The 6,305-nt window shown below is 47.2% G+C and overlaps 1 long non-coding RNA gene across 8 annotated transcripts; it reads right to left on the reverse strand.

The window, feature by feature from the left end:
* Window positions 1–2,297: 2,297 nt before the first annotated feature.
* LOC127913503 (uncharacterized) lies at window positions 2,298–5,120 on the reverse strand. Of its 8 annotated transcripts, none has more exons than XR_008085809.1 (4): window positions 4,234–4,420; window positions 3,166–3,192; window positions 2,959–3,108; window positions 2,298–2,317 (listed from the first exon to the last, which is right to left on the reverse strand). It is a non-coding gene; the product is annotated as an uncharacterized LOC127913503 (long non-coding RNA). The 8 variants fall into 8 exon arrangements; XR_008085808.1 differs by lacking the exon at window positions 2,298–2,317 and adding an exon at window positions 2,357–2,375; XR_008085791.1 differs by lacking the exon at window positions 2,298–2,317 and adding an exon at window positions 2,516–2,642 and having other exon boundaries at window positions 2,932–3,108.
* Window positions 5,121–6,305: the final 1,185 nt, after the last annotated feature.

Here is a 6,305-nt window from a genome sequence, read left to right on the forward strand (position 1 = left end):
AGTACAAATGTATCAGACACCGAGACTGAGACCGAGACGGAGACGGAGACGGAGAGGACACTGATATAGACTTTATGTGTGATAATATTGAGCTGTTACATTTAGCTGTGTCATCGTAAGACAGGGGATGAGAGAGTTATCTGAAAGTGTACTTATCTGTGCATGCATGATTGCTTTCATGTGTGTGGGCGTGTGTCCAGTTTATGTTAGCAGGGAGCCAGTTTGATACAGTTTGTTTACGAGAACACTAAACTGTTTGATGTGGATGTTTAAACTGTTTACCAACAGTCATTTTAGACATGATTGTCTGGGATTTATGTGCTCCAAAGAACAGAGCGACACACCGGCAGGCAGGCAGGTCTCTTCTCTCAGCACTGAGATGATCAACATGAAACCTAGATCTGATTCCACTGGAGCCTGTTAGACAGTTAGGTAGATCTGATTCCACTGGAGCCTGTTAGTCAGTTAGATATGATCTCAGTGTGTGTGTGTGTGTGTGTGTGTGTGTGTGTGTGTGTGTGTGTGTGTGTGTGTGTGTGTGTGTGTGTGTGTGTGTGTGTGTGTGTGTGTGTGTGTGTGTGTGTGTGTGTGTGTGTGTGTGTGTGTGTGTGTGTGTGTGTGTGTGTGTGTGTTTAAAGTCTAGAGAGATGGATAGAGACTTGTTAAGAGTCCCATGCTACCAATCACCACCTGATTTAACACTATAACCCCCTCAGCTCCCCCTTACACCCTCGGAACCTTTTCATCTCCCGGGCAACCTGTTCACTCAATGAAATGGAGACTCCGGACTTGTCAAAATCCAATCAGAGGACAACCCGGGTCGTGTTTTTAACACCTCGACAGAGCAGACTTTTTTCAACTGTGAGGTATGCGGTTTCTGTAGGATTTCAGTCGCACATGCTTTTTTTTGCTTTTTAGTAGACAAAGTAGCAGACAAAGTCCACAATGTGTGACAAAAAAAGTTATGGAATTGTTGTGTTACCAGAAATATAATATTATGTTAGGAGCACAGGCCTGGCTCGCCATCACAATTAAAATTGGATTGTGATTGTTTAAAAATGTTGTTAGATTAAAACCACAACGTTTTTCGGCTGCCAACGTCCTCGGATAAAGCTCATCTGAGAGGTATTTTCATGTTCTCCAATGCATTTTGAAAATAGAACACAGGGAAGCTAATTGGTGCAAAAAGGGGACGGAACGGATATCTTGAAAAAAGGGGAAAGGAAAACACTGCCTGGATATGTTTTTATGACTTGAATAAAGCTAATCTCAAATATGTTGTAATGTACTCCAACGCCTAGTTTTGGAAGCAGGGCACAAGGCTGGCTAATTGGAAGAGTACCAGAGAGGATCGGGTGCAAATGGAGTTAAACATTCTCTTCACAGTTATGATTGGTCACTCATCACATCACCGGGGCAACACAAAATTAGACTTCCTCCTCCAGCCCAATTCAACACCAGGAGAAGGCCGAAGGCTGGTGACAGTTGAGGGGGCGGGTGGAGAGGAGAGGAGAGACACAGAAACCAGCTGTCTGTAGTTAGACAGATACTGGCTCATACTCTGCCCCACCTTGACCTCATTCAGAATTAGCCTAAGTTTTAACATTTTCACAGGTTTTAGTCATTTAATAGATGCTCTCTTCCTGATCGACTAACAGTACTTCTCTCAGCACATATCAAAACTGAGGTTAAAGGTTAAATCTTATTTAAATCGTATTTATCTTATTTAAAAGGTAAAATAAGGTCATATCTAGACTTGGTTTCCTCTATCGTAATCGCTCCTCTTTCACCCCAGCTGCCAAACTAACCCCTGATTCAGATGACCATCCTACCCATACTCGATTACGGAGACGATAGATCGGCATGTAAGAGTGCTCTCGAGTGGCTAGATCAATCAAATTTCAATCAAATGTATTTATAAAGCCCTTCTTACATCAGCTGATGTCACAAAGTGCTGTACAGAAACCCAGTCTAAATCCTCAAATGGCAAACAATGCAGATGTAGAAGCACGGTGGCGAGGAAAAACTCCCTAGAAAGGCCAAAACCTAGGAGGAAACCTAGAGAGGATCCAGGCTATGAGGGGTGGCCAGTCCTCTTCTGGCTGTGCCGGGTGGAGATTATAACAGAACATGGCCAAGATGTAGAAGCATGATGTTCTTTACCTTTCGGCCATCAGTTTATGCTTCTTATAGGACACATCACAGCACTCTATACTCCTCTGTAAACTGGTCATTTCTGTATACCCGTCGCTAGACCCACTGGTTGATGCTTATTTATAAAACCGTCTTAGGCCTCACTCCCCCCTATCTGAGATATCTACTGCAGCCCTCATCCTCCACATACAACACCTGTTCACTCCCCCTATCTGAGATATCTACTGCAGCCCTCATCCTCCACATACAACACCTGTTCACTCCCCCCTATCTGAGATACCTACTGCAGCCCTCATCCTCCACATACAACACCTGTTCACTCCCCCTATCTGAGATATCTTCTGCAGCCCTCATCCTCCACATACAACACCTGTTCACTCCCCCCTATCTGAGATACCTACTGCAGCCCTCATCCTCCACATACAACACCTGTTCACTCCCCCCTATCTGAGATACCTACTGCAGCCCTCATCCTCCACATACAACACCTGTTCACTCCCCCTATCTGAGATACCTACTGCAGCCCTCATCCTCCACATACAACACCTGTTCACTCCCCCTATCTGAGATATCTACTGCAGCCCTCATCCTCCACATACAACACCTGTTCACTCCCCCTATCTGAGATATCTACTGCAGCCCTCATCCTCCACATACAACACCTGTTCACTCCCCTATCTGAGATATCTACTGCAGCCCTCATCCTCCACATACAACACCTGTTCACTCCCCCTATCTGAGATAGCTACTGCAGCCCTCATCCTCCACATACAACACCTGTTCACTCCCCCCTATCTGAGATACCTACTGCAGCCCTCATCCTCCACATACAACACCTGTTCACTCCCCCCTATCTGAGATATCTACTGCAGCCCTCATCCTCCTTATACAACACCTGTTCACTCCCCCCTATCTGAGATATCTACTGCAGCCCTCATCCTCCACATACAACACCTGTTCACTCCCCTATCTGAGATATCTACTGCAGCCCTCATCCTCCACATACAACACCTGTTCACTCCCCCCTATCTGAGATATCTACTGTAGCCCTCATCCTCCTTATACAACACCTGTTCACTCCCCCCTATCTGAGATACCTACTGCAGCCCTCATCCTCCACATACAACACCTGTTCACTCCCCTATCTGAGATACCTACTGCAGCCCTCATCCTCCACATACAACACCTGTTCACTCCCCCTATCTGAGATACCTACTGCAGCCCTCATCCTCCACATACAACACCTGTTCACTCCCCCTATCTGAGATACCTACTGCAGCCCTCATCCTCCACATACAACACCTGTTCACTCCCCCTATCTGAGATATCTACTGTAGCCCTCATCCTCCACATACAACACCTGTTCACTCCCCTATCTGAGATATCTACTGCAGCCCTCATCCTCCACATACAACACCTGTTCACTCCCCCTATCTGAGATACCTACTGCAGCCCTCATCCTCCACATACAACACCTGTTCACTCCCCTATCTGAGATACCTACTGCAGCCCTCATCCTCCACATACAACACCTGTTCACTCCCCCTATCTGAGATATCTACTGTAGCCCTCATCCTCCACATACAACACCTGTTCACTCCCCTATCTGAGATATCTACTGCAGCCCTCATCCTCCACATACAACACCTGTTCACTCCCCCTATCTGAGATATCTACTGTAGCCCTCATCCTCCTTATACAACACCTGTTCACTCCCCTATCTGAGATATCTACTGCAGCCCTCATCCTCCACATACAACACCTGTTCACTCCCCCTATCTGAGATACCTACTGCAGCCCTCATCCTCCACATACAACACCTGTTCACTCCCCCTATCTGAGATATCTACTGCAGCCCTCATCCTCCACATACAACACCTGTTCACTCCCCCTATCTGAGATACCTACTGCAGCCCTCATCCTCCACATACAACACCTGTTCACTCCCCCTATCTGAGATATCTACTGCAGCCCTCATCCTCCACATACAACACCTGTTCACTCCCCCTATCTGAGATACCTACTGCAGCCCTCATCCTCCACATACAACACCTGTTCACTCCCCCCTATCTGAGATACCTACTGCAGCCCTCATCCTCCTTATACAACACCTGTTCACTCCCCCCTATCTGAGATATCTACTGCAGCCCTCATCCTCCACATACAACACCTGTTCACTCCCCCCTATCTGAGATACCTACTGCAGCCCTCATCCTCCTTATACAACACCTGTTCACTCCCCCCTATCTGAGATATCTACTGCAGCCCTCATCCTTCACATACAACACCTGTTCACTCCCCCTATCTGGGATATCTACTGCAGCCCTCATCCTCCACACACAATCTACTGCAGCCCTCATCCTCCACATACAACACCCCTTCACTCCCCCCTATCTGAGATATCTACTGCAGCCCTCATCCTCCACATACAACACCTGTTCACTCCCCCCTATCTGAGATACCTACTGCAGCCCTCATCCTCCACATACAACACCTGTTCACTCCCCCCTATCTGAGATACCTACTGCAGCCCTCATCCTCCACATACAACACCTGTTCACTCCCCCCTATCTGAGATACCTACTGCAGCCCTCATCCTCCACATACAACACCTGTTCACTCCCCCTATCTGAGATAGCTACTGCAGCCCTCATCCTCCACATACAACACCTGTTCACTCCCCCCCCTATCTGAGATATCTACTGCAGCCCTCATCCTCCACATACAACACCTGTTCACTCCCCCCTATCTGAGATACCTACTGCAGTCCTCATCCTTCACATACAACACCTGTTCACTCCCCCCTATCTGAGATATCTACTGCAGCCCTCATCCTCCACATACAACACCTGTTCACTCCCCCTATCTGAGATACCTACTGCAGCCCTCATCCTCCACATACAACACCTGTTCACTCCCCCCTATCTGAGATATCTACTGCAGCCCTCATCCTCCACATACAACAGCCGTTCTTCCAGTCACATTCTGTTAAAGGTCCCCAAAGCACACACATCCCTGGGTCGCTTGTCTTTTCAGTCCGCTGCAGCTCGCGACTGGAACGAGCTGCAACAAACACTCAAACGGGACAGTTTTATCTCAATCTCATCATTCAAAGACTCGATCATGGACATTCTTACTGACAGTTGTGGCTGCTATGCGTGATGTAATGTTGCCTCTACCTTCTTGCCCTTTATGCTGTTGTCTGGGCCCAATAATGTTTGTACCATGTTGTGTTGCTGCCATGTTGTGCTGCTGCCGTGTTGTGTTGCTACCGTGTTGTGTTGCTGCCATGTTGTGTTGCTACCATGTTGTGTTGCTACCATGTTGTGTTGCTACCATGTTGTGTTGCTACCATGTTGTGTTGCTACCATGGTGTGTTGCTACCATGTTGTGTTGCTGCCATGTTGTGTTGCTACCATGTTGTGCTGCTACCATGTTGTGTTGCTACCATGTTGTGTTGCTGCCATGTTGTGTTGCTGCCATGTTGTGTTGCTGCCATGTTGTGTTGCTGCCATGTTGTGTTGCTGCCATGTTGTGTTGCTACCATGTTGTGTTGCTACCATGTTGTGTTGCTACCATGTTGTGTTGCTACCATGTTCTGTGCTGCTACCATGTTGTGTTGCTACCATGTTGTGTTGCTACCATGTTGTGTTGCTACCATGTTGTGTTGCTACCATGTTGTGTTGCTACCATGTTGTGTTGCTACCATGTTGTGTTGCTACCATGTTGTGTTGCTACCATGTTGTGCTGCTACCATGTTGTGTTGCTGCCATGTTGTGTTGCTGCCATGTTGTGTTGCCACCATGTTGTGTTGCTGCCATGTTGTGTTGCCGCCATGTTGTGTTGCTACCATGTTGTGTTGCTACCATGTTGTGTTGCCACCATGTTGTGTTGCTGCCATGTTGTGTTGCTACCATGTTGTGTTGCTGCCATGTTGTGTTGCCACCATGTTGTGTTGTTGTCATGGTGTGTTGCTACCATGTTGTGTTGCTACCATGTTGTTGTCATGTTGTGTTGCCACCATGCTTGTGTTGTCATGCGTTGCTGCCATGCTCTCTTTATGTAGTGTTGTGGTGTCTCTCTTGTCGTGATGCCTGTTTTGTCCTATATTTTCATTTAATTTTTATTCCCAGCCCCCGTCATTATAAATA

The sequence above is a fragment of the Oncorhynchus keta genome, chromosome 3 (genome assembly GCF_023373465.1).
Source record: "Oncorhynchus keta strain PuntledgeMale-10-30-2019 chromosome 3, Oket_V2, whole genome shotgun sequence".
In the NCBI taxonomy this organism is placed as follows: domain Eukaryota; kingdom Metazoa; phylum Chordata; class Actinopteri; order Salmoniformes; family Salmonidae; genus Oncorhynchus; species Oncorhynchus keta.